Genomic DNA, 26340 nt, shown 5'->3' on the forward strand with positions numbered 1-26340 from the left:
GTAGAACCAGAGAAGAATAAGGTTGGAAGAAAGCTTCCAGGCATTGTCTGTTGTCTGCCCCTGTCCCGAGGAGGAGGCAGAACAAGCTCTACCGGGTGTGATTTCTGACAGGTGCTTGTCAGCCTGTTCTTGACTACCCTAGGAGTTTTGCTACCGCTTTCTTTTCAGTCCTCCTCGTGGCTTTCGCAACTTTGAGAAGGAATTCCTCCCACAGGATGTAGAAGGCTCTGGGATTCTTGAGTCGGCTTCTGATAAGTTCGAGACTCGGCTGCCGTTCTCTTTATTTTTTTTTGCATTTATTTTTAGTGTCTTTTTTTTTTCCCCTAAACGAAGTCCGTTGTTCAGTAACTAGAAGAAGGATTAGGTAAAGGCACCATAAGGCTTTTAAATGCGATCACCTCTCGTGCTTTGTTAGACCTCTGGCTTCGCTCTGCTCCTTGTTTAATCGCGATTACATTCAAGGCTTACTGGAGCGTGGGAACGTTAAAATGCTATTAAATACTCTTAGTGTTTGAAACTTGCTAAATGAGATGATTTTTGTGACTCCGTTCCTCATAAAGAAACTTGATTCGTTAGCAGGAGAAATGATCTTTGTTACTGGATCTGTTTGCGGGGTTAACGATTGCAGCTGTGAATGACTAAAGTCTTTTGAGGAAGCTGAATGATAAAAACCAAACCAAGAAACAGCCCTTGGTCTACTCGAAATAATATAGGATTTGCCGTTTGTGGGGTCACGTGAAAATAGTCGTGCAAGTCAACTAGTTTGGGGGGGAGGGGTGGGTGAAGGTGGAGATGCTGTTGCCCTTTCAGAGAAAGCTTCTTAAGTTGGCACTTGACCAACTGTTCTATTTCCGTATTTTCCCTTGGTCTCTTTCATTGATCTGTTTTGTTGACCTAGAAGAGCCGATGGAACTGCTCAAAGAAACGTGCTCAAGTGGACCTTGAGTAAGTATTTACATGTTCAACTGTTCCCCGGTCGGTCTAGCTAATGCTATCAGCGCTTGTATTCTTTTACAAAAGATGTTTAATTCCCGAGACAGTAGAGGAGGAAGACCACTGGTAATCTCTCTGCTTAAGAGGCACTGTTAGGCAACCGCAGAAGGCGAAGAAACTTGCCCCCGAGGCACCAATCTGACCCTTCTTTTAGCCTGTATGCTTTCAAAGAGCATATCATAGAAGCATAGATTGGGCAGGGTTGCCAACCACTAGAACAGGCTGCCCAGAGCTGCATCCAGCCTGGCCTTGAACGCCTCCAGGGATGGGGCATCCACGACCTCCCTGGGCAACCCGTTCCGGTGCCTCACCACCCTCTGAGTGAAAAACTTTCTCCTAATATCTAACCTAAATCTCCCCTGTCTTAGTTTAAAACCACTCCCCCTTGTCCTATCGCTATCAACGCGTGTATTTTTACTCCTGTTTATACAGAATCACAGAATCGTAGGGGTTGGAAGGGACCTCAAGAGATCATCGGGTCCAACCCCCCTGCCAAAGCAGGTTCCCTAGAGCAGGCTGCCCAGGTAGGCGTCCAGACGGGCCTTGAACATCTCCAGAGAAGGAGACTCCACAACCTCCCTGGGCAGCCTGTTCCAGTGCTCCGTCACCCGCACCGTGAAGCTGTTCTTTCGCACATTGGTGCGGAACTTCCTGTGGTGGCTTTACCGTGCTAGGCAGCTAAACACCACAACCGCTCTCTCGCTCCCCCTCCTTAGATGAGGAGGGGAAGAAGTAAAGGAAAGAACAACTCACGGGTTGAGATGAGGATAATTGAATTAAAGGGAAAAAATAATAATCTTTCCTTGATAATAATAACGATTATTATTATTAACTAAACAATTTAATTAAAGGGGGAAAAAAAGGGAAAGGGAAAAAAGGAAAAAACCAAAACGAATAAAGGCTACGTGGAAGTGCAGAGGAAAGAAATTACTCTCTACTTCCCACAAATGAGCGATGCTTGACCACGTCCTTGAAGCAGGGCCTCAACATGCGTAGCCGGTGTTCGGGAGGAAGACCGACGTTTTCACAAGGAGAGCCCAGCCTTCCCCTCTTCTTCCTGTTTCCACCTTTTATTGCTGAGTGTGACATCGTACGGTATGGAATATCCCTTTGGTTGGTTGAAGTCAGCTGCCCTGGTGATGTTTGTCTTCTCGCTTTTTTGCCCACCCCCTAGGAGGGTTAGAGAGAGTCCTGATGCTGTGCCAGCGCTGCTCGGCAGTAGACGCAACACTGGTGTGATACCACTGCTGTTCTAGCTACAAGTGCAGAGCACAGCACTGTATGGGCTGCTGCAGGGAAAGTTAACATCCCAGCCAGACCCAGTACAGGCCGTTGCCCCTTGTCCTATCCCCACTAACCACTGCAAAGAGGGTGGCGAAATCCCACTGTCTCCCACGCTGAAGGTATTTGTAAACATTGATAAGATCCCCTCTCAGTCTTCTCTTCTCCAGGCTGAACAGACCCAGGTCTCTCAGTCTTTGCTCATAGGGAAGATGCTCCAGGCCCCGTATCATCTTTGTTGCCCTCCGCTGGACTCTTTCCAGGAGATCCTTGTCTTTTTTTGTACCGGGGAGCCCAGAACTGGACACAGTACTCCAGGTGAGGCCTGCCCAGGGCAGAGTAGAGGGGGAGGATCACCTCCCTTGACCTGCTGGCCACGCTCCTTTTAATGCACGCCAGGATCCCATTGGCCTTCTTGGCCACCAGGGCGCACTGCTGGCTCGTGGTCAACCTGTCGTCCACCAGGACCCGCAGGTCCTTCTCCGCAGAGCTCCTCTCCAGCAGGTCATCCCCCAGCCTGTACTGATACATGCGGTTGTTCCTTCCCAGGTGCAGGACTCTACACTTGCTCTTGTTAAACTTCATTTGGTTTCTTCCCGCCCAGCTCTCCAGCCCGCCCAGGTCTCGCTGAATGGCAGCACAGCCTTCTGGCGTGTCGGCCACTCCTCCCAGCTTTGTATCATGGGCGTACTTGCGGAGGGTGGACACTGTTCGCTCATCAAGGTCGTCGATGAAGATGTTGAACAAGACCGGACCCGGCACCGACCCCTGGGGAACACCGCTAGTCACAGATCTCCAGCCGGACTCTGCGCCGCCGATCGCCACCCTCTGAGCTCGGCCAGTCAGCCAGTTCTCAACCCACCTTACCGTCCACTTGTCTATCCCACGCCTTCTCAGCTTTGCTAGCAGGGTGTCGTGGGAGACAGTGTCAAAAGCCTTGCTAAAGTCAAGGTAGATGACGTCCGCTGCTCTCCCTCCATCAACCCAGCTGGTGATGCCATCATAGAAGGCTACGAGGTTGGTCGAGCACGATTTCCCCTTGGTGAATCCATGCTGACTACTCCTCATAACTTTCTTCTCTTCCAGTGGCTTGGAGATGGCATCCGGAACAAGCTGTTCCAACAGCTTTCCAGGGACAGAGGTGAGACTGACCTTTCCAAGAGCTCCACATCCTTCTTGTGCTGGGGGCCCCAGGCCTGCACGCAGTATTCCGGGTGGGGTCTCCCAAGAGCAGGGTAGAGGGGGAGAATCACCTCCCTCTCCCTGCTGGCCACCCCTTTTTTTAATGCAGCCCAGGACTTAGTTGGCCTTCCGGGCTGCAAGCGTGCGCTGCTGGCTCACGTCCAGCTTCTCGTCCGTCAGGACCCCCAAGTCCTTCTCCGCGGGGCTGCTCTGAAGTTCTTCTTCTCCCAGCCTATAGAGATACCTAGGATTGCCCCAAGCCCAAGGTCAACGCCTTGCACTTATGGCATCCCTTCCCTCTATTGTATCGACTGCACCGCTCAGCTTGGTGTCATCCGCAAACTTGCGCGATTCCGTCGTCTGTGCCATCGCTAAGGATGTTGAAGAGCACCGGTCCCGAGCCCGACCCCTGAGGGACGCCACTTGTGACCGGCCTCCGCCCAGACATAGAGCCGTTGGCCACAACCCTTTGGCCGCGACCAGCCAACCAATTCTTTATCCACCCAACAGTCCATCCTTCAAATCCCTACCTCTGCAATTTAGAGAGAAGAATGTGGTGAGGGACCATATCAAAGGCTTTGCTCGGTCCAGGTAGCATATCCTATCCCAGGACTGGTTTCAGCCGTAAACAACAAACAGTTATGAAGAGAGATGTAGCTTTGTAAATGTTTTTGTTGCCTTGGGTGAATTGGCGTCTGGTCACGTTGATTGGCCCACGTGGTAGCTGGGAGATGGCCGACGGGGAGGACTGAGATGTTAAAGCTGCCTGTGGTTGCCTGCCCCCAGCCCCGTCCCCGTGGGCCATCCCGATGGCCGTCAGTAGCGCCCGCCTGGAAGCTCAAACTAAAGCGAGCGTATTCTGATGTCGTTACCCTCCAAGCCTGTCAGAGAGGCAGAAGCGCTGTGGCCTCCTCAGGCAGGAACTGCACGTGTGGGGACGGCCGCGTCCCTGCCGCCGTGTCGGGCCAGTTTGAGCTCTGCTCTCCGTGCGGCTGCAGGGCACCGCGGACCACGCTTGGGCAGCCTCGGGGGGCGCTGCCTAGTTTTCCAGAAGCTTCCTCCCCAGCTGAGCAGAAACCCAGTTGTGATGCGTCAGGGCTGAGCACAGGCTTTGTATTCCTTCCCGCCACCCCCTGCACGGGAGGTGCAGCTTTCCCCCTTGGAAACGCCAGCGGTTGAAGTGGGGCTCTCAGGGAAGGTTGTGGAGCAAGTTCTGAAAAGGTAAGATTGCCGGGTTTTAAGAATTGATCCGGTAACTCTGTGCACAGACCAAGGTAAGAAATGTTAAGTATTGCCTTGGGGGTCAGGTGAGACTCTGCGTGATGTGTGATTGAGACGTACTTTTGTACGAAGCGAGTGTGGAGTCCTGATCCGCGGTTCCGTGGCTCTGCGAGGGGCGCGGCCGGAGATGGACGAAGCGTGAGATAAGGGAGAGAAAGGAAGAGTCTCGGGAAATTTGGTGTACGGTAATCCTTGCACAGGGAAGTGCTTGGAAGTACACCAGGGAATCTGGTAAATTCATAGGTGTGTGGTAGCCCTTGCAGGGGGAAGTGCTTGGCAGTACACCCCCGTTTTCCAGAATCGGAACATTAGTGTGAGGTACCCTGCAGGAGGGAAATTTCTGTAGCAGCACACTGACAAGGGCTAGGAAAAATGGGAAATATGAGTTCCAGGGGACAGGGAGATATCCCTGGGGGAGTGCCTACCAACAGTTCTTCCTGAAGAATGATAAGAAATTGGAAACATAATCCCAAAATTAGAGGAGATTGTAAAAGAAAAAAAAATAAAATTAAATATTGTGTATCAGTCTGGACAAAAGAACCAATTAAGGAAACAGCAGTGTTTTGGCCAAAATAGGGGTCTGATGAAAATTCAGGCTTTACATTTATGTGTAAACAATAAGCTTCCTTTTTCGGAGAAGGAGCCAAGTTATGCTCCCTATAATCCTAATACTGTACCGGTGGCAGCAGCAGTCACTCCAGGAAGGGAGACAGGGACTGTAGTTAACACTGTCCCTAAAGAAGGATCGTGCTCTAGGCTCTGTCAAGAATTAGAACAAGGTAGAAGATATGTTGAGAATTTTGCCTTCCCTGGTACTAACAGTACTAACACTAACCGTGTATCCTCTTAGGTGAACTACCCCCCGTCCTTAGCAGCAGAGAGGTTAGGACTTTTAAGAAGGAGAGGAAGTGTTTATTCGAGGACCCCAAGAGCCTAGCTGAACAATTAGACCAGTTCCTACGACCTGACTTATACTCTTGGGGAAGGGAATTATGCCTGTAAGTATGTTGTTTACAGGGAAAGAAATGGGAATGATCAGGAGGAGAGCTGCTATACAAGAATGGGAAAGAGCTCATCCTCCAGGACCAGGGGTAATACCGGCAGAGCAGAAATACCCACTTGCCAGTCCTGGCTGGAGTAACAATAGTGTGCAACACAGAAATCATATGAGAGGCTTGGGGTCAGAATGAGAAAGTACTCGGGGATGAGTCCCGAGGACCCGGTATCCCAAGGGCTCTTGAAAGTTCATTGTGTGATTAAAGCCTGGCGAGATACGCAGAAAATGCTCCAGAAGGTGGGGGGCTGTAGTGAACAGTCACTGGGGGACCCTCCTGCGGGAGGCCCTGGAGGTGTGTGTCCGGAGGGGAGATGAGAAGGAAAAGCAGAGAGCGAAACTAATGGTATTGACAGTGCAGCGGGTAGTGAGGCAGAGGGTTGGAGAAAGAGGAAGAAAATCTTCAGGGGGAGTCAGGGCCAGGATGGAAAGGAGAGGAAGAGAGATGAAGGAATGGCAGGCAAAGAAGGCTGCCTGTGTTGTGGCCTGAATCCTAGCAGGGACAGGCTTTGATAAGATGTTTTAAGTGTGACCAAGGATTCCCAGGATGTATGATTACATTGTACCAAGAAAAGACTGCCTGGGGAAATGAGGCCCGTAAGTCTCTCTTTGCTGTTCCTTGCGTGATAGCAACATCGCGGTTCCCCCTGCATTCTCTACAGCTATAGGTAACCATACAGCTTGCCTCTCACGGCAGGGTGTGAGTGCTGCCCAGCATCTGGGAGAATTTGCCTTGTGCTACCAAGGACTCGATGGGAAACTGCTCAAGACTTGAGATCCCCACCCAGGGCAGATCTCTGGTGGTACGGTGGAGGGAAGATCTTACGGTCCACCCTACCATATAACTGGGGAGGCACTTGTGCGCTTGTTCGATTAGCTATACCCTTCACCCTGGCATTTGAAAGAGAAACATCACAAATACCCAGAAGAAGTTAAAGAGGCTTAGGAGTATCATTCGATGACAGAGTATACATAGATTCTTTTGGGGTGCCTAGAGGAGTTTCCGATGAACAGAAAGCCAGGAATCAAATTGCTGCAGGGTTTGAGTCACTGTTCTGGTGGGTAACGATCAATAAGAATGTGGATTGGATTAATTATATTTATTCTAATCAGCAGAGAGTCATAAATTATACAAGGGATGCGATGAGAGGAATCGCTGAACAACTAGATGCCACCAGCAAAATGGCTTGGGAAAACAGAACATCGTTAGATATGATGCTCGCGGAGGAAGGAGGTGGGGTGTGTGTGTGAGATACTGAGCAACCATGGTTGCACTCTTATACCCAGCAATACTGCCCCAGATGGCTCAGTAACTAGAGCATTGCAAGGGCTTACCACCCTTGCCAGTGAATTGGCAGAAAAAGTAGGCATATTTACATCCTTGATCGTAGTTGTAGGAGTTTTGACGGCCATTGGTTGCTGCATTATCCCCCATGTAAGAGGACTAGTACAGTGGTTAACTGAAACCGCACTATTGAAACAAATGACCATGGAGCCACCACCTTACTCAGATAAGGTGACAATGAGGAGATGGAAAGCGAAGGAGAAGAAGAAATCTACCAAATTACACCTTAGAGAAAGGTTTTTCAAAAATCAACGGTTTATAAAGAAGAAAAGGGGGGAATTGTCATTTATAACGGTTGGGGGCTCGTCCGGGATGGCTTTGGTTCCTGAATTCTGATTTGATCTAGGAGAGGCGCCCCACCATTTGGTGGCTCCTGTTCGAGTCAGGTCGGGACTAATGCCATCTTGAACCTGAATAAAGGTAAGCAAAGAACTTGATTTTGTTATGAGCTCCCTTGCCGGCTGCAGCACTGTATTTTGCCCATAATTCTGCGCGCGGAGATCCGAACAAAAACGACGGAGTCGTAAGCATTTAAGGCGTGTACCGTTCGGTTGGGTGGGATTCGGTTGCCTGTGTGTGTGAGAGTGTGACTGAGACGGGACGTAGTTCCGAAGCGAGTGTGGAGGTCTTCTAACCGCGGCTCCAGTCTCCCGCGAGGGACTTGGCCAGTGAAGGACCGAAGCGATTCCTATAGGATTTGTGGGTGGGTGATAGGTCCTAAACCCCCTGCAAGACCCTCTTACTAAGGTAACCAAGGGCTGTGGGAATTGCCATAGTAAAATTCCTAGATGGTTCAGACAGAATTGAAGACCAAGGACCAGAAGAAAGGGAGCAAATTACCAGACATACCACCAGAAAGTCCGTTAAGGAATAATGATTAGCGGACGCCCCTAGGTGCACCCTGAGTGTTTTGCTCGGAGGGGACTCCACTCTCGGCCGCTCACCGCAGGAGCAGACAAAGGCCTCCTGAAGCTGCGGACAAGCGGTATGTTTTCAGCTGCTGGAGGGATACTAACTGGAGTGTTAATAATTGTATGTCTTATTCTTAAACGTCCAGGTATTTTGTGTTGAAAGCATTTGTGTAAGTGTAAGGGTTTGAAACCAAGTGGAATGAGTCACTCCACGAAGAACACGGTCAGAGACAATACTCGTTTGGTTGGTTATCATTCTAAATTATATTCTTGTGGTATGAATGAGATGTGCTAGAGGCCTCTCTGTGTGATTGCATGATTGTGCTGTGGGAGTGAGACGCAGCGTCGCTGCGAAGCGAGTGCGGAGTTCCGATCCGCGGTTCCGTGTTCTTCGTGAGGGGAGGGGCCGGAGACGAGCGAAGTGCGTGACAGACCGAAAAGAAGTGCTGTTTTATCCAAGTGTTGATTGGTGGTGCCCAATATATGGGCCTGGCAGTGTATCTTGTGATCCTAGTTTTGCTCTTAAATGCTTTGAGTGTGACAAGAAAAAAGGCGGGAGCATTATCTAAGTAACTAACAGTTTAGAAGCCCTGGCGGATTTGCTGTGGTGTTTGGTCAGTTTCCCAAGTACTGGAGAGGGGGAGGGGGCTGACTGATTATCGAAGCGGTAGAACGGAGAGAGTCATTTCTTTGGTGGTTCGGGTTTGAGCCCTGGGAATTCGGTAAGAAGGGGGAGAGCGAATTTATTTAGGCCTCAATACCTTTTTAAACCCCCCATATTGACGGATACACAGGAGTGATTCCTTGTTTTGTATGGGCTCACTAAGAAAGCGCATGAGAAAAATCGGCATTCGGCTTGAAATTCGGTCCTGTTGAAATGTCAATTTTGTGGAAACGGTGGTCATGTTCGTCTAGAAGACGGAAGGCTGAGTGCTTCAGCTGTTTTCCTGAAGTTCCGTGGCTTTATGATTGGAACGGGGCTCATTAATAATCTGAAATAGTAAAGTTTGTACGTGGGAAGAAGCGTTCAATCCCAGAGAATTGGGGCATTAGGGAAGAAGATTAGGAAAAGATGGTAAAAAACCCGCAGTAAAAAGGTTTGCGTGGAAATTGAAGCAAAGGACGGTAACTAGTAAGGAATAGTAATAAACAAATAAATAAAAGGGAATGGGAAATCAAGGAAACGGGTAACATCCAAAACAAAGACGTTTTAAAGAAAGCCTCCTTGGGTGCATATTGGCACATTCGAAGGATATTGTTAGAACTGGGGGCAGGGAAAGGAAGAGGACTTTCACTAAGTATTGCAATCAATGGTGGCCACTACATAAGCTAAATGGCCACTTTATGGATCAATCGACTATAAGGCTATCTTGCAACTAATGTTTTTGAGGAGAGAAGGAAAATAGGATGAAATGTAGTATACTGATAGGTTGTTTCAGCATCTTAGAGAGAAAAGGAGTGGAATTAATTGGCCCTTGACTGAGCCTTTGGTGTTGGCATGAGAAAAGTACAGGCTGGAGAAAGATAAAAGGAAGTGTTAAAAGAGTTGTCGACGGTGTTAAAGGTGTGGCATGTAGTATTTAACAGAGCTGTTTGAAGTTGAATGAGCAGGGAAAGAGGATGTAGGAATGTTAATAGTTCTGCCTCAACAGGAGGCTGTGATCTCAAAATCACCGGTGTGAGCCCTTTGGGGCAGAGGGACCATGATGGGTCCGAGAGAGTTGTCATGGAAACAGAAGAGCAGCTAACTCTTAAAACAACCTGAGTTTATGAGTGAGCTCAGATTGCCGATGGGACCGCTCAGGGAACTGCTGACAATTGCATTCCCCTGACCGACCCCCCACTGAGACTATAGTCACCCCGGAAATAATGAACGGTAAATACCAAAATCTGGTTAAATTGGGAATGGAGAATCAGTTCCAACAAGGTCCAAAAGAAACCCCTATGGAATTTTTGGACCAACTTTGAAATGCAATGGAAAACAAAACAAAACAAACAAACGAAACAGGAGAAAATGGGGGCTAAGTTAGAACAAGGAAAATGGACGCTGCCAGACAGGCGAGAGATACGGCCAAAAGCTTATGCGAAGCAAATACTGGGACGTTTGCATGCCCAAACACATTGGGGTACAAAGGTGTTAAGTGATCATTTACTAAAACAATTTGGTTGCATTGCTTGTTTTTGAAATAGCAAAGCAAATTACACCACGTTGCTTAACTTGTCAGAAGATAAATAAGAAAGTGTTTTGACAAGCAGCCACGGGAGGGAGAAAAACAGCTTATAGGCCTTTCGAGAGGGTACAAGTTGGTTTCACTGAATTGCCCCAGGTAGGGAGGATAAGATATCTATTGGTAATAGTAGATCACTTAACGCAATGGGTAGAAGCTTATCCCGTAGCACGAGCTACGGCACAAATGGTGGCAAAAATTCTATTAGAACACCTGATACCTAAATACGGGATAATCCAGTACATTGATTCTGCTCAGGACACACACTTTACTTCTAAAATAATAAGATTATTCTGTCAATCATTGGGTATTCAGTGGGAATACCATACTCTGTGGCACCCACAAAGCTCAGGGAAAGTAGAAAGATTGAATCAAACAATAAAACAACAATTGGCTAAATCAATGATCGAGACACAAATGCCCTGGATGAAATGCTTACCATTGGCACTTCTAAACATAAGAACTAAACCACACAGTGAGACTGGATTATCGCCATATGAAATGTTATATGGTATGCCTTATTCTCAAGGGATGCCTCTAGGGAACAATGTAGTTGAGGGTCGTAGCATGCAGAAATATATAATTACTATTGGAAGGAGATTGCAAGAGCTAAGAGAAATTGGAGTGATGGCTCAAACACCACCTTTAGGATTTGCTATTCATAAGATACAACCAGGGGACAAGGTCTTAATAAAAACCTGGAGGGAAGAATCATTGAACCCCCGGTGGGAGGGACCGTACCTTGTTTTACCTGCACATCCAGAATAAAAGGACCAGTAAGTACCGAAACTTGGAGGGTTGAGTCCGCTCCTGGGGAACTGAAACTAAAGCTAGAGAAGAACTAATGTTCTGGCAGTGACGCTCTGCATGAATTAAGGACGCCAAATAAAGGGGACAAGCCTAAAGGGAGGAAAGGGAGAAGGCAAGACCGGGGCAGGACTCTCCACTGCGGTGTGTATGGTCTACCGAGGGAGGCAACCCCTATGGGTATTGACTGCCGAGTGAGAGGGCCTCGACCCGACTTCTCCCACGCTAAGGTCAGGTTGTCCCGAGAAAATAACATAAGAACCTTTTTTATAAACCCATATAAAATTGTGATTTGTTTTCCAGGAGCTGGATCACCCCGACAGGCTGAACTGAATGGTAACACAAACCCCAATCGACCCTGAAAGCGGGCCCAACCCCTTGATTGAAGGCGTCTTGCCTATTATGATCTGTGAGGAATGTTTTAACAATTCGTGTCAATGGAGAGCTTGAAGGAAAATGTATTCGTATGTTCTTTCCTTGAAGTCTCTGATATCTGGGGGTTTCAGAACAACTGCTAACTGTTATGACTTTTGAATGGGACACTATGCAAGCCCCTGATATCTGGCCAGGAGATTAAGGAGAAGGGAAAAGCTGAAGGACGGCTAAAAGACAAAGCTTGCAGGGAACGCTGTGCAAGCTTTTGACATACAGCCAAGGAGTACAAAGAAGAAGGACAAGAAAAAAAAAAAAGCCTGAGAGGAAGACTATGAGCCTTCATCATGAAAGACCCCCAGAGGGAGCACCAGAGACTGATACGCATGCTCCAGTAGGAGGGTTCAAATTCCGGAACTAATTATAATAACTCCGTTGTTTCTTTTTTTTTTTAGAAATAGTAATGAGTATGTATTAGTCTAGGAGCATAAAAAATCAGCATCTTGATGTAACGGGTGTGCGACCAGGTGGAGCGGAGACTCCCGGCGCACCAAGCGCTGTTTGCCAGTGCTGTTTGCTTACCTCTATTCTTTTAATAAATTGTAAACTTTGATTATAATCCTATTTTGGGACTGAGCTATTTATAACAACTTGGGGGCTCGTCCGGGATGGTTTTGGTTCCTGGATTTTAATCTAGGAGAGGCGCCCCCACCATTTGGTGGCTCCTGTCCAGAACCAATGCCATCTTGAACCTGAATAAAGGTAAGCAAAGATTTTGATTTTGTTATGAGCTCCCTTGCCGGCTGCAGCATTGTTTTTGCCCGTAATTCTGCGCGCGAAGATCCGAACGAAGACGACGGAGTCGTAAGCATTTAAGGCGTGTACCGTTCGGTTGGGTGGGATTCGGTTGCCTGTGTGTGTGTAAGAGTGTGACTGAGACGGAACGTAGTTCCGAAGCGAGTGCGGAGGTCTTCTAAACGATAAGCAAATACTGGGACGTTTGCATGCCCAAACACATTGGGGTACAAAGGTGTTAAGTGATCATTTACTAAAACAATTTGGTTGCATTGCTTGTTTTTGAAATAGCAAAGCAAATTACACCACGTTGCTTAACTTGTCAGAAGATAAATAAGAAAGTGTTTTGACAAGCAGCCACGGGAGGGAGAAAAACAGCTTATAGGCCTTTCGAGAGGGTACAAGTTGGTTTCACTGAATTGCCCCAGGTAGGGAGGATAAGATATCTATTGGTAATAGTAGATCACTTAACGCAATGGGTAGAAGCTTATCCCGTAGCACGAGCTACGGCACAAATGGTGGCAAAAATTCTATTAGAACACCTGATACCTAAATACGGGATAATCCAGTACATTGATTCTGCTCAGGGCACACACTTTGCTTCTAAAATAATAAGATTATTCTGTCAATCATTAGGTATTCAGTGGGAATATTCTAAGTGGTATTGGAATATTCTAAGTGGTATTCTTTATCTGCTAGAATATTTCCTCCGGTGTGGTAATCTAATTAGGTATTCAGTGGGAAAATTCTAAGGAGAATCTCCATCCTTTACTGGATGCGGGGGGGGAAACCTTGTTACAAAAGATGAGGAAAAGGCGGAGGTGCTTATGCCTTCTTTGCCTGTCTTTAGCGGCAATACCGGTTGTTCTCTGGATACCCGGTACCCTGAGCTGGCAGAAGGGGATGGGGAGCTGAATGTGGCCCTCACTATCCACGAAGAAATGGTTGGTGACCTGGTACGGCACTTGGATGCGCGCAAGTCGATGGGGCCAGATGGGATCCACCCGAGGGTACTGAGAGAACTGGCAGAGGAGCTGGCCAAGCCGCTTACCATCATTTATCAACAGTCCTGGCTATCGGGGGAGGTCCCAGTTGACTGGCGGCTAGCAAATGTGACGCCCATCTACAAGAAGGGCCGTAGGGCAGACCCGGGGAACTATAGGCCTGTCAGTTTGACCTCAGTGCCAGGGAAGCTCATGGAGCAGATTATCTTGAGAGTCATCACGCGGCACTTGCAGGGCAAGCAGGCGATCAGGCCCAGTCAGCATGGGTTTATGAAAGGCAGGTCCTGCTTGACGAGCCTGATCTCCTTCTATGACAAAGTGACGCGCTTGGTGGATGAGGGAAAGGCTGTGGATGTGGTCTACCTTGACTTCAGCAAGGCTTTTGACACCGTTTCCCACAGCATTCTCCTCAGGAAACTGGCTGCTCTTGGCTTGGACTGGCGCACGCTTCGTTGGCTTAGAAACTGGCTGGATAGCCGGGCCCAAAGAGTCGTGGTAACTGGAGTCAAATCCAGTTGGAGGCCGGTTACTAGTGGCGTTCCCCAGGGCTCGGTGCTGGGGCCGGTCCTCTTTAATATCTTCATCGATGATCTGGATGAGGGCATTGAGGGTACCCTCAGTAAGTTCGCAGATGACACCAAGTTAGGTGCGTGTGTCGATCTGCTCGAGGGTAGGAAGGCTCTGCAGGAGGATCTGGATAGGCTGGACCGATGGGCTGAGGTCAACTGCATGAAGTTCAACAAGGCCAAGTGCCGGGTCCTGCACCTGGGGCGCAATAACCCCAAGCAGAGCTACAGGCTGGGAGAGGAATGGTTGGAAAGCTGCCAGGCGGAGAAGGACCTGGGAGTATTGGTTGATAGTCGGCTGAATATGAGCCAGCAGTGTGCTCAGGTGGCCGAGAAGGCCAACGGCATCCTGGCTTGTATAAGAAGCAGTGTGGCCAGCAGGGCTAGGGAAGTGATTGTCCCCCTGTACTCGGCTCTGGTGAGGCCGCACCTCGAGTACTGTGTTTGGTTTTGGGCCCCTCGCTCCAAGAAGGACATGGAGGTGCTTGAGCGAGTCCACAGAAGGGCGACGAAGCTGGTGAGGGGTCTGGAGAACGAGTCCTACGAGGAGCGGCTGAGGGAGCTGGGCTTGTTCAGCCTGGAGAAGAGGAGGCTCAGGGGCGACCTTATCGCTCTCTACAGGTACCTTAAAGGAGACTGTAGCGAGGTGGGGGTTGGTCTGTTCTCCCACGTGCCTGGTGACAGGACGAGGAGGGGGAATGGGCTAAAGTTGCGCCAGGGGAGTTTTAGGTTGGATGTTAGGAAGAACTTCTTTACCGAAAGGGTTGTTAGACATTGGAACAGGCTGCCCAGGGAAGTGGTGGAGTCACCATCCCTGGAAGTCTTTAAAAGATGTTTAGATGTAGAGCTTAGGGATATGGTTTAGAGGGGACTGTTAGCGTTAGGTCAGAGGTTGGACTCGATGATCTTGAGGTCTCTTCCAACCTAGAAATTCTGTGATTCTGTGAATATCATACTCCATGGCACCCACAAAGCTCAGGGAAAGTAGAAAGATTGAATCAAACAACAAAAAAAAACCAACAATTGGCTAAATCAATGATCGAGACACAAATGCCCTGGATGAAATGCTTACCATTGGCACTTCTAAACATAAGAACTAAACCACACAGTGAGACTGGATTATCGCCATATGAAATGTTATATGGTATGCCTTATTCATAGGGAATGCCTCTGGGAAACAATGTAGTTGAGGATCGTAGTATCCAGAAATACATAATTACTGTTGGGAAAAGATTGCAAGAGCTAAGAGAAATTGGAGTGATGGCTCAGACACCACCTTTAGGATTTGCTATTCATAAGATACAACCAGGGGACAAGGTCTTAATAAAAACCTGGAGAGAAGAATCATTGCACCCCCGGTGGGAGGGACCGTACCTTGTTTCACTTACCACTGAAACAGCTGTGAGAACAGCAGAAAGGGGTTGGACCCATGCATCCAGAGTAAAAGGACCAATAAATACCAAAACTTGGAGGGTTGAGTCCGCTCCTGGGGAACTGAAATTAAAGCTAAAAAAGAACTAATGTTCTGGCAATAAGGCTCTGCATAAATTAAGGATGCCAGAAGAAGGGGACAAGCCTGAAGGGAAGAAAGGGAGAAGGCAAGACCGGGGCAGGACTCTCCACTGCGGTGTGTATGGTCTACCGAGGGAGGCAACCCCTATGGGTATTGACCGCCGAGTGAGAGGGCCTCGACCGGACTTCTCCCGCACTAAAGCCAGGTTGTCCCAGGAAAAAGAAACAAACAAGCTAGCAAAGATATATGTATATAATGAATAAGGTTTTTTTTTTAACCTATTGTAATTAGTTTTCCAGGAGCTGGATCACCCTCAAAGGCTGAACAGTAACCCAAGCTCAAATAGATCCTGGAAGTGGGCCCAACCCCTTGATTGAAGGCATTTCTCACACCCCCACGATACCCCCTGGACGACGCAGAAGGATGTTATACTTCCTGGTACTATTTTTACAAGGGCAATTAAGCCATGGGAATAACTTTTTCATTCTGGGGGAGGAAGTGGCCAAGGCTTTTAACCTTAGCAATTGCTGGGTTTGTGGGGGACCAGGGGGAGCTGAAAGTTGGCCCTGGGTAGCTGGCCCGGTTGAACCTAAGGGGTGGGTTAGTAATTTGAGTGAAGTTCATAATGGTACACAATTCTGGAAAGGGGAAGAAGGCCCGTGGCAGTTGCACTCGTCAGAGAAAGGTATATACTGTTTAAACAGAACAGGAACAGTAAAGGTGGGAAAAAGCATTTGTAAATGGGCTCTATCTCCTGGATATGAATGTACTGATCCTGAATGTGGACCTAGAAACTGTACAGCAAGTAAAGGGAAATGGAATGCTACGCATGTCCAGCTGAAAAATGGGACTTGGCTGAAATGCTCATATAAGATGTTTTTTGGACCTGGATGTGAAGCCATGGCAAGAGCACAATCAAAGGGACAATTTGACGTTCAAATCCTGAGTTGTCAGCGTGATAACACCACTAGGGAGCAGCATGTGGTAAAGAGTCTACCGCTGGAGGTGGCAAAATGAGAATGGGACACAAGTGTTCTTTAAACGTTTCTGGTCAGCTCGTAATATGACAAGTCGTGAAGGAGAACTTAGTCGTAATTGTGAGTGGGAATCTAGTGCGGGAGCTTGGAGGTGTATATATATGAGTACTAATGGGGCAAACATTGTAACAGGACCACTTGGTAATGAAAACACTTTGTATTTTCACGCCCCAAGGAATAAAAGAGAACGGGACGGTCCTTTTCCAAATGGGACGTGGGCTCATTATTGGGTGTGTGGCAAACAGGCCTATAAAAGGCTACCAAAGGACTGGTCAGGAATATGCTATGTGGGGTACATAAGACCCTTGTTCTTTTTATTGTCACAAATACAAGGAAATCACTTAGGAATAAAATTATATGATGATCTGAATAGAGAAAAACGATCTATTGATGCTTCCTTAGCCGGAGGTAGTGCTCAAAAACGGAGAGAAAATGAATGGCCCCCTGAAAGAATCATACAGTATTATGGACCGGCTACCCGGAACCCGAATGAGGTAATATCTGGAGCCCGAGAACCTCTTCATAATTTGAATCGAATAATTAGGTTGCAAGCTGTCCTCGAAATAATAAGCAATCAAACAGCGACAGCTTTGGATCTTTTAGCTGACCAGTCCGCCCAGATGAGGAATGCTATTTTTCAACATAGAATGGTTTTAGACTATTTACTAGCAGAAGGGGGGGGGGTGGGGGTGGGAAACTAAATGATTCTAATTGTTGCTTACAAATTGACGGTAATGGGAAAGTGGTTAAACAGATAACAAGAGAAATTAGAAAATTGGCCCACGTCCCAGCACAAACTTGGAAGGGTATGGATTGGGATTTATTTTCATGGCTGCCTGGTGGACCATGGGTTAGAAGGATGTTATTTTTATTTTTATGTGCTGTAATGATGTTATTATTCATACCTTGTATGATACCTTGCTTTACATTATTGATGCGCTGGATGATAAATAGTACATTTGTAATGACTTCATTAAAAAAGGAAGTCAATTATGATGCTTAAGAATTGGACCCTCTGAGAACGGACTGATGAACTCCAGTTATTAATGACAAAAGTTGAAAAAGAGACACGAATTGAGGATATTAAAAAGAAGATAAGGGATTGTGAGGAATGTTTTAACAATGTGTGTCAATAGAGAGCTTGAAGGAAAATGTATTCGTATGTTCTTTCCTTGAAGTCTCTGATACCTGGGGGTTTCAGAACAACTGCTAACTGTTATGACTTCTGAATGGGACACTATGCAAGCCCCTGATATCTTGATATCTGGCCAGGAGATTAGGGAGAAGGGAAAAGCTGAAGGACGGCTAAAAGACAAAGCTTGCAGGGAACGCTGTGCAAGCTTTTGACATACAGCCAAGGAGTACAACGAAGAAGGACAAGAAAAAAAAAAAGCCTGAGAGGAAGACTATGAGCCTTCATCATGAAAGACCCCCAGAGGGAGCACCAGAGACTGATACGCATGCTCCAGTAGGAGGGTTCAGATTCCGGAACTAATTATAATAACTCCGTTGTTTGTTTTTTTTTTTAGAAATAGTAATGAATATGTATTAGTCTAGGAGCATAAAAAATCAGCATCTTGATGTAACGGGTGTGCGACCAGGTGGAGCGGAGACTCCCGGCGCACCCAGCGCTGTTTGCTTACCTCTATTCTTTTAATAAATTGTAAACTTTGATTATAATCCTATTTTGGGACTGAGCTACTTATAACATGATCCAGCTACGTGGGCAGAAGACGGATCCTGGGGCTATAGGACCCCAATATATATGCTTAATAGAATAATTAGGTTAGAAGCTGTAATAGAAATAGTTGTAAATAAAACCGGAGATGCACTTGGATTAATTGCAAGGCAAAATACTAAGATGAGGACTGCTTTGTATCAAAATCGCTTAGCTTTGGATTATTTGCGCAAGAAGGAGAAGTCTGTGGAAAATTTAACCTTAGTAATTGCTGTTTTATAGATTGGTGATGAAGGTGTTTCTTCCTAGTAGCTGGTAGAATGCTATGTTTTGGCTTAGGATGAGAAGAGTGCTGATAACATGCTGATGTTTTAATTGTTGCAGAGCAGTGCTTAGGCCAAGCCAAGGGCGTTTCAGCTTCTCACTCTGTCCTGCCAGTGATTAAGGAGGTATTGGGGAGGCAAGGACAATCCCCAGACATGGACTGTATATCTCGAAACAAGACACTGGAACTCATGATAAGGAAGCGGCAGACGGACAGAGAAACAAATGTAAGGACTATAAATCTCAAAATTGGACATTGGAATTCATTATAAAGATACAATAAACGGAAGAATTGGCAACAACCAGCTCTCGCAATTAAGAAACGTGCCAATTCAGCAGATTCCTGACCAAAGGTGAAAAGTACACTGTGAGGAAGACTCGGGGTCTTCCTCCCAAAGACCCCTGCCCACGTCCCAAAGACCCCTGCCCACAATTCTTGGGAGGCTCTACGCAGGCGCAAGGTGCCAAAAGGCTAATTAGCATGAGAAGCGAGGGAAGGCGGGGATAGGTAATGCATATGTATAGGCGCTTGTAGAATATTGATAGATTGATTGTATAAATTCAAGACTGCTTTCCGCTTTGGGTATGCACGATAGGTGGAGAGATCCCCCGTGCATCCAGCGCTGCAATAAAGAATATACCACTTAAAGGAATTTCGGCTTCGATCTTTGAATCAATCTGGCACCCCAGATGGGACAACCTCTCTGCCGGTCCGCAGGACCCGCTGGGGACAGGACTCCCTAGGGTACCCCCGGGATTTCCCGGAGGGACTCCTCGACTCACCGGATCACTGCGGAGGCAGACAAGGACCCCATCATTGTAAGTGAGTATATTCTTTATTCTGGTTTGGTTTTCTGGTAGACCGGTCATCTGGGACTGTCCAGTAAGTCGGAAGGTGACTTCTGCAGGACAGTGTTTGGTATATACTTTGTGGTTAGTACCACAAGTATATTTGGGGACCTTGAGGTCCATCTGTATCTGGAACTGTCTGTAAGTCGGAAGGTGATCTTCTGCGAGGCAGTGTTTGGTATATACTTTGTGGTAAGCACCATAAGTATATTTGGACCTTAAAGTGAGCTCTTTCCTTAAGGTCCCCATCTGGAATTGTGTTGTTTATTTCGGTTTTCTGACTCATGGAGTATGGTATTTAACTCTGGTTATTGTTACTGTGATTTTGGCTATTTTTCTGGTGGTAATAGTAGGTTCGTGGCATTGTTATAAGAAAGATATCGTTATGGTGTTACACAGTTCGGTTTTCTGACTTATCGCATGTGGAATTTGACTCTGACTATTGTTATTGTGATTTTAGCAATATTGCTGGTAATAGTAGCTTTGTGACATCGCTACTGAAAGATATTGCGTGCCTGTAATTTTGTGAGCGATACGTTTTTGTGATACGCTTTTGTAAGTAACACGTGTATTCTGAAAGTGTAAACTGGAAAATGGGGGGGCGAGTAAGCAGTGAAATTCCTAAGAAAAGTGCGTTAGGATGTGTTTTGAGTTACTGGAAGGATATTGGAGGATCTGCCGGTGGAAGTGTGAACAGGAAAACATTGATAAAATATTGTAATCAATGGTGGCTGCTTTATAAGCTGGAATGTGGAGAAAAGTGGCCCCTAAATGGAACTTTAAACTCTAATGTTTTGCTACAGTTAATGTTGGTTTTGAGAAGGAGAATAGGATGAAATGTTGTATACTGATGTTGTTTCAGCATCTTGGTGGGAAAAGGTACGGAATTAAGTTGGCCCCTGACTGAGCCTTTGACGTTGGCATTAGAGAAGTACAGGCTGGAGAAAGATAAAGGAAGTGTTAAAAGGGTTGTTGAAAGTGTTAAAGGTGTTTGAAGTTGAATGAGCAGGGAAGGAGGATGTAGGAATGTTAATAGTTCTGCCTCTGCTCTAGGCAGAGATCTTAAAATCATGGGTGTTAGCCCTTTGGGGCAAATGGATCATGATGGGTCCGAGAGAGAGAGTTGTTATGGAAACAGAAAAACAGTTAACTCTTAAAACAACCTGAGTTCATGTGCGAGCTCAGATTACCGATGGGACCGCTCAGGGAACTGTGGACAACTGCATTCCCCTGACCGACTCCACTGAGACCCTAATCATCCCTAAAATTATGAACGGCTAAGTAAATACTAAAATCTGGATGAATTGGGAATTGAGAATATGCTTCCAACAAGGTCTAAAAGAAACCCCTATGGAATTTTTGGACCAACTCTGAAATGTAATGAAAATAAATAAATAAATAAATAAAACGGTTTGGACCTGGCTTCGGAGGACAAATGGACTAGCCTTTTTCTAGGGTAATCATTGGTCCCTGATTTCAACAGGAATAACGGGGACCTGGGGAATTTACCCTAGCGGATCCTCCACTGATTATAATGAAGCTAGGGGAGGAATGGAAGTGAAATTTCTTATTGATATGGGGCAACGTATTCAGTTCTAAATCAAGCATTAATGCCTTTACGGAATGATTATGTTAACGTAAAAGGGTGTAACCGAAAAGGCTTATTTTTGTGAACCTTTGAAATACAAGTTGGGGAAATGTTATATATGGAGTGGTAATTCGTGTCGAGAAAATGGTTGATATTAACAAAGAAGGGTGATTCAGGAGACTCCATGCAGTCTGGGGTTTCTTGTTCTCCAGCCGTTAAGGCATGGATGTTTCTGGGTGTTTGCTGTTGTTGTTACATTCAAAGTTGTTTGACTAATTAAACAGTTGTTTTGAAAAGAACTGCTGTGGAGAGAAGGGTATTAGAGGGGAACCTGCTTTTTTAAAAAAAAAAAAAAAAAAAAAAAAGCAACACTATGAAGTTACATCGGTACAGAAGCAGGAAAAAGAAGTGAAGAGGAACAGGCTGGCAGAATGGGGACTGTTAAGTTATGGAACTCAAAGGATTGTTTGTTACCTATCCTGATTGTATGTATGTATAGGCATACTCGGGTTATTATGTAAAGCAATGTTCTGTATACATGTATTTAGAACGTTTGATGTTTGTGTGTGCGTGTTGGTGGAGCGTAGACTCCCTGCACACCCAGCGCTGTTTACTTGCCTTTTATATACCTTTTAGAAATATTTGTTTTATAAATATTACAAAATTCAGACCTCATTTATAACAGGAAACAAATGGGGATACATAGGTTTTTATATCTACCTGGATCTCCAAAATCTCTATTAGGTTGAGATCTGTTAGAACAATTAGAAGCAGAAATTATCTTCGAAAAAAAGGAAAATGGAATTAAGGATAGGAGAAGAACAACTAATAAATGTGTTAAGCCTGGCACTAATACAAACCGACCCTAAAAGTGAAATACCCTTAGAGATCATAAATCAAGTATATCCAGGAGTTTGGGCCACTGAAGTCTCTGGAAGAGCTAAAAATGTGACCCCAATAATTATTAAATTAAAGCCAGGAGAGAAACCCGTTAAGGTTAAGTAATATCCTTTGAGGATAGAAGATAGGAAAGGAATTAAAGAGATAATTGATAAATTTTTACAGTATGGATTATTGATTGAATGTGAATCAGAATACAATACACCCATATTGCCAATTAAAAAGGCAGATGAAAAAAGCTATAGGTTAGTTCAGGATTTGAGGGCCATAAGTAAAATCACTGAGGATATACATCCAGTAGTGGCAAACCCTTATACTTTGCCGACTAAATTAAAGAATAGTCAAGTCTGGTTTACCGTACTGGATTTAAAAGACGCCTTCTTCTGCCTAGGCTTAGCCACAGAAAGCCAAAACCTATTTGCCTTTGAATGGGAAAATCCCAATTCAGGCAGAAAGACGCAGCTTACGTGGACATTACTACCTCAAGGATTCAAGAATAGCCCCACTATTTTTGGAAACCAATTAGCAAGGGAACTCGAAACATGGATGCCTCCGGACACTGAAGGTGCTTTGTTACAATATGTAGATGATCTCTTAATAGCTACCGAGACTAAAGGGAGCTGTATTCAATGGACTATAAGTTTTCTTAATTTTCTGGGTTTAAAATGGATATCAAGTCTCTTGACAGAAAGTCCAGCTGTCTCAACAAAGTGTGACCTATCTGGGATTTGAAATTTCGGGAGGACAACGAGAACTAGGAACTGAACATAAGGAAGTCATTTGCCGGACTCCAGAACCTCAAACGGTAAAGGAGCTACAAACCTTTCTAGGAATGACAGGTTGGTGTCGCCTTTGGATTTATAATTATGGACGATTGGTAAAGCCTCTATGTGAATTGATAAAGATTAACCAGTCAAAGTTAGTCTGGACTGGAGAAGCACAAAAAGTCTTTAAACAACTTAAACAAGAATTGATGATTTTAAAATATCAAGCAATATTGGTAGAACAGGACGATGTGGAAATTGTGATAACTAATATTGTGAATCCAGCCTCTTTTCTTAGTGATGCTCCGGCGGAACCTGTGATTCACGATTGCTTAGAAACTATGGAGACTGTGTATTCCAGCCGACCAGACCTTAAGGAGGAGCCCATGGAAGATGCAGAAGAAACTTGGTTCACGGATGGGAGCAGTTTTGTTACACAAGGACAACGTAAAGCTGGATATGCTATAACAACTACTCAACAGGTAATCGAGTCTAAACCATTACCCCCTGGGACATCCGCCCAGAAAGCAGAGATAATTGCTCTTACACGAGCACTGGAACTAGCAGCAGGAAGGAAAATAAGTATTTGGACAGACTCTAAATATGCATTCGGCGTGGTACATGCTCATGGAGCGATATGGAAAGAACGTGGATTGCTGACTGCTCAGGGAAAACAAAAAGAAAACATGCTGAAGAAATTTTAAAATTGTTACAGGCTGTAAAACAATCAGAAAAGGTAGCTATGATGCATTGCCAAGGACACCAAAAGGGAAACTCTGATTTTGAAATTGGAAATCGATTGGCAGATCAGGAGGCTAAACAGGCAGCTGAAATAACTGAGGTGAAGGCATTGTCTTTAATACCAGACGGTAAAATCCAAACTATATATATGAACCAAAAAGCCAAATTATACAAAAGAAGACTTAAAATTAATTGAAGATTTGAAAGGTAAAATGAAACCAGATAGATGAGTATATTTAAAAGATAACTGTGTAATAATACCCTCTAATTTGATATGGCCCATAGTTCTTACAGAACACAATAAAACACATCGGGGAGCTGACACATTGCATAAGAGCCTGAGTCAGACATTAGTGGAACAAAATTTATATACAACAATAAAACAAGTAACTCAACAATGTAGCATTTGCTTACACAATAACCCCAATACCAAGAATAGAATAAAATTTGGAATAATCAGTAAAGGAAATTATTCGGGGCAACTGTGGCAAATTGATTTTTCAGAACTCCCTAGAAAAGGGGGGTATTGTTATTTACTGGTTCTGACTGACATGATTTCAGGAAGGCCTGAAGCCTTTCCCTGTTGAACAAACAAAGCAAGAAGAAGTGGTTAAAGTCTTGTTAAATGAAATAATACCATGCTTTGGGATTCTAGTAGCAATGTCTTCTGATAGAGTTTCACATTTTTGTGTGCAAGTGGTACAACAGATAAGTAAGATTCTAAAGATATTCTCATTACTTAGAATTTGAGTTAAACCTAGAATAAAAGGGAATTTGAGTCCCTTTGAAATCTTATATGGAAGGCCGTATCCATTTCTATTTAGTGGAGAGGATCGAACGCAGTTAGGATTAGAATATTTATATGCATATATAACTGAACTTCAGAAATAATTAAATAAAGTACATAAATTTGTTCTCAGGACCTGGGCTAGACGGTTGGATCAACCAATCCACCCTTTTAAGCTCAGGGATTATATATATATAAAGACTTTTTCAGGACAACCCCTAGAGGAAAAACGGAAGGAAAGTGGACGGGACCATACCAGGTATTACTGACAACACACACCGCCATTAAGATTAAGGAGCAAGCAGCTTGGATCCACGATTCAAGGGTGAAGAAGGCCCTGGCGAGGATATGGACCACCACTCCAATTGGACCAACAAAATTATGGTTTTCCAGATCCTAATGATTGCAGGGGTGTGGTTCTCAGATTCGGGGTGGGCAGTTTGGGATGAGAACTTACACCTGTCCCTGATACAAACAATTTCTCAAGTAATTAATAAGACAAACTGTTGGGTATGCACCCATCTGCCACAGCATGGGAATAAGGGTGTATCGTTAATCAGGATTCCCTTGCCTGCAAACTTACCTTGGACTAATTTGTGGGAAAACACATCTTGGGGTCGAAAATATGAAGAAGTTTTGGAACTAGAAGTGAGTAGCTTTGTGCCGTTGGAATCTTACTATGTATGTGTACAAAGGTGTAACCCACCTAGGGGTATGGGAAAACAGGATTGTATAAATACGGATACTACTTATGTGGGAAATCAGACATCTTGTAATCGAACAATTGATATTAGTACGACTAGCGGCTGAGCAAATTCAACCAGCTGGCCGGTTCCAGAAGGAAAAGGGTGGTATTGGCTATGCAATGATACAGCCCGTAAGGTCTTGCCCGAGAATTGGAAGGGAACTTGCACTCTTGGAGCAGTAGTCCCCAATTTGACCATACATGATGTAGCGCCTCGAGGTTATTTCAGAAATCATATCCGGAGAATTAGACGAAAAATTAACAATCCATTGATAGGGAGACACACCGCTTTTCATAGTTTTGTTCGATGGTTTATCCCATGGTTAGGAGTGAGTGAATTGGAAAAGGCGATAGTTAATATTTCTGCAATTATAGAGAAGTTAGAAAACAAAACTCTGGATGCTATAAAGGCTCAACAAGAAGAGATACCTAGTTTATCACAGGTAGTATTACAAAATCGGATGGCCCTAGACTTGTTACTGGCCGCTCAAGGGGGAGTCTGTACAGTAATAAATACAAGTTGTTGTATGTATGTAGATCAGAGTGGAAGGATCTCTACCGACCTGGAAGAAATATGGAAGCAGACAAGGGTCCTACATGAGATCAGTAAAGATGATCTTTCATGGAGTTTTAGTGAAATATGGAATAAGTTAACCTCCTGGTTGCCCAACTTCCAATGCTTGGAACAAGTGTTCATTGCTCTAATCACATTAGTAGTGTTAGGAATATTTGTGTGCATGTTGTTTAGATGCCTGCTTTGTTGTGTTACTGTAAATAATGAAAGTATCTGATGCAAAAGAATTTGCATGGGAAAAGAAAAGGGGGGATTGATTAAGGAGGTATTCGGGAGGCATTGGGGAGGCAAGGACAGTCCCCAGACATGGACTGTATATCTCGAAACAAGACACTGGAACTCATGATAAGGAAGCGGCAGACGGACAGAGAAACAAATGTAAGGACTATAAATCTCAAAATTGGACATTGGAATTCATTATAAAGATACAATAAACGGAAGAATTGGCAACAACCAGCTCTCGCAATTAAGAAACGTGCCAATTCAGCAGATTCCTGACCAAAGGTGAAAAGTACACTGTGAGGAAGACTCGGGGTCTTCCTCCCAAAGACCCCTGCCCACGTCCCAAAGACCCCTGCCCACAATTCTTGGGAGGCTCTACGCAGGCGCAAGGTGCCAAAAGGCTAATTAGCATGAGAAGCGAGGGAAGGCGGGGATAGGTAATGCATATGTATAGGCGCTTGTAGAATATTGATAGATTGATTGTATAAATTCAAGACTGCTTTCCGCTTTGGGTATGCACGATAGGTGGAGAGATCCCCCGTGCATCCAGCGCTGCAATAAAGAATATACCACTTAAAGGAATTTCGGCTTCGATCTTTGAATCACCAGCGAGCAGGCTGGGGGTGCAGCAAGAGCTGGGAGGAGGGCTGGACTGCTCGGGGTTAGGCTGGGCATCGGACAGCGGGTGGTGAGCAATTGCATTGTGCATCACTTGTTTCATACACGTTATTATTAGTAATACTATTATCATAACGATTGTCTTTATTGTTATTATTTTTATTTATCTGTCTTTATCTCA

The 26340-nt window shown here is 45.3% G+C and overlaps 1 long non-coding RNA gene across 1 annotated transcript in view; it reads left to right on the top strand.

Moving 5' to 3' along the window:
* Window positions 1-26123, top strand: part of LOC137846978 (uncharacterized) — a 38968-nt gene extending 12845 nt beyond the window's left edge. The window contains exon 2 of the long non-coding RNA XR_011090693.1: window positions 18497-26123. This is a non-coding gene — a long non-coding RNA (uncharacterized lncRNA). The remainder of the gene's footprint in view (window positions 1-18496) is intronic.
* Window positions 26124-26340: the final 217 nt, after the last annotated feature.

The sequence above is a fragment of the Anas acuta genome, chromosome W, assembly GCF_963932015.1.
Source record: "Anas acuta chromosome W, bAnaAcu1.1, whole genome shotgun sequence".
NCBI classification, from domain to species: Eukaryota; Metazoa; Chordata; class Aves; order Anseriformes; family Anatidae; genus Anas; species Anas acuta.